The following is a 2500-nucleotide window of genomic DNA, read 5'->3' on the forward strand; positions in this document are numbered from 1 at the left end:
AAACAGATGCAAACATGTCTATATCAACTGACGGTTTACATATCCATGCTCTGTCTTAGCTCTTTTGTCCAACTAAAATGGTACATAGACACACGTGTGTGTGTCTATGTATATATACACACGTGTGTATGTGTGTGTGTGTGTGTGTATATATATATATATATATATATATATATAAATGTGTGTGTATATATATATATATATATATATATATATATATATAAATGTGTGTATATATATATATATATATATATATATATATATTACTAAAATTCTTTAAAATTAAAATACCAACTGACCACTGGTAAATTTTACCAGTGGTCAGAGCACTGGTAACTTCTGGGAAGACGATGTCATCACGTGTTACCTCGTAAAGAAATCATCTAAGCAAAGTTTTAGGTTTGTTTTTACACCTGATGTAACTAATATGATGGCAAACACATATCGCAATACGGGCATAGTGAATAAGTACAAATTTCACATGAAACTAGCGAGAATAAAATCCACACAAAGTATCGTAAAATTATAGGACTATACCATACTAGAATGCATGGAGTCGATAGATAAGTGAACTCTTAAAGAATTCTTCTCTGACATAATTATTACAAATGATATAGAAAACAACTACCTTACTGATATATAAACTGGCAATACCAACGCTAAACGAGTATAGCAATTTCTGTGTCCGTCGGCATTTTGATAATAAACTCCAAAGTGCATGGGCAAGAATAAGCTTGAAATATTTCCTTTGACGACAGATAGCGATTACTAAAAATTTTGGCCCGGTTATTTGTTAAACAATGATGAAAAATAAATCAATCAATAAAAACTGCTTGAACTAATATTGACAATATAATAATGATTATTATTATTATTAATAATATATTAATGTGATTATATTGCTTCCTATCTATACAGTAAATTTATATCCCACATGGTGGATATGATCAAATAAATTTATTAATTTTTTCTACATGTGCTTAAATAGTGTTTTAACTTTGAAGATAATTTTAAAAAGCTCGCTGTGTATAGTTCTGTTTACATGTTACGTGATTGGCCGAAGGAACCTAAAAGATTCTGTAAGGCGCTCGCTGATTGGTGGAATTGCTTTACTAGAGCCCTCTGTTGGCTACCACAAGAATGAGTGGATTTATGATTGTTACTCGGCATATCCAAATTACCATTTCTTCGTGAATCCCAATTTGCCATGACTGGTAAATGACCGCTGGTAAATGCGTTACGATCATATCTTAATGAATCCGGCCCCAGGAAGGTTACTTCCATCGAACTGGTTTGAGTTGTTTAGAGAAGACGCTTTCCTCTTCTCTGAGGCACAGCTGCCTAAGACGGACGGATGTCCTTCATTTTTAGTGCCTCATCTTGGAGGGAAAACTGGCAACACGCCCTGCACTTTTTAGTACTTCAATTCGCCGTCCCTATCTTATTTACACATGTTTTGTATCTTGTAAACTTTTTATACAATTTTCTTTCACCTTCTCACCTCTATCTGAAAGTAGGTCGATAATGACAGGGAAAGAAATACATATATATATATATATATATATATATATATATATATATATATATATATATATATATAATTTTAAAAACATCTTTATTTATCTTTTTATTTTTACTGAAATTTATTACCTTCACTATTTGCTTTTCTCAAGCGAGACTTGGCGAATCGGAGTGCTACAAAATGCAGACTGTAATGTTGATTTCGTGATATTGTTATTCATAGTCGCCAAATTTATGGAAAGAAGTGCAACATCCAGACCATTTACAACTCACATTCCACATCGTCTCCCTTCGCTCGCCATGTGTTACTGTCTTGAGGATTTGGATTGACGGGAAAAGCACAACTCTATGAATTGTATAATTGATTATGTCCCGCTTCCTGCTTGGACTCTTGTTTTGTTCGATTTTATTTAAAACTAAGCGTTTTATTATTAACAAAATTACTTTGTACAGGTTATTATTACAAATTACAATTATTGTTTATTTTACTCTAAGTATTATGACAGACAACTTCATTTACAGTGCTTATTTTGCACTGGGTAATATTACAACTACAATTATTATTTCCTATTATTGTAATACATTGATGAATTTACCGAGAGCTATCTTTGATTCACTAAAATATGTAAGTGGTGGCAAATACATTATTGCAGAAAGAGTATCGGAATGTTTACTCCCAAACGCGACCCTTGAGAGGGGAAAACTTGCGCCCCCGGGTGGGCTCGAACCACCAACCTTTCGGTTAACAGCCGAACGCGCTAACCGATTGTGCCACGGAGGCTCACATCAATATGCTGTAACCAAATTTGATGAAAAATACCAATAGAATTGTATTTTAGCAATTGATAACGAATACAAATTGCAATTCAACTCTCGCAAACACAAGGAAATACCTCATACAATAAGCTGTTATAAATATAAAAATAAAAAATATATACAGTACGTGTGTGTGTGTGTGTGTGTGTGTGTGTGTGTGTGT

The 2500-nt window shown here is 33.0% G+C and overlaps 1 protein-coding gene and 1 non-coding gene across 2 annotated transcripts in view; both read right to left on the bottom strand.

Moving 5' to 3' along the window:
- Positions 1 to 2500, bottom strand: part of LOC138867605 (spartin-like) — a 113593-nt gene that overhangs the window by 28641 nt on the left and 82452 nt on the right. The gene's annotated exons all lie outside the window — the stretch shown is intronic.
- On the bottom strand, positions 2229 to 2302 carry TRNAN-GUU (transfer RNA asparagine (anticodon GUU)). The gene has a single exon. It is a non-coding gene; the product is annotated as a tRNA-Asn (tRNA).

This window comes from Penaeus vannamei, chromosome 3 (genome assembly GCF_042767895.1).
Source record: "Penaeus vannamei isolate JL-2024 chromosome 3, ASM4276789v1, whole genome shotgun sequence".
Taxonomy (NCBI): Eukaryota; Metazoa; Arthropoda; class Malacostraca; order Decapoda; family Penaeidae; genus Penaeus; species Penaeus vannamei.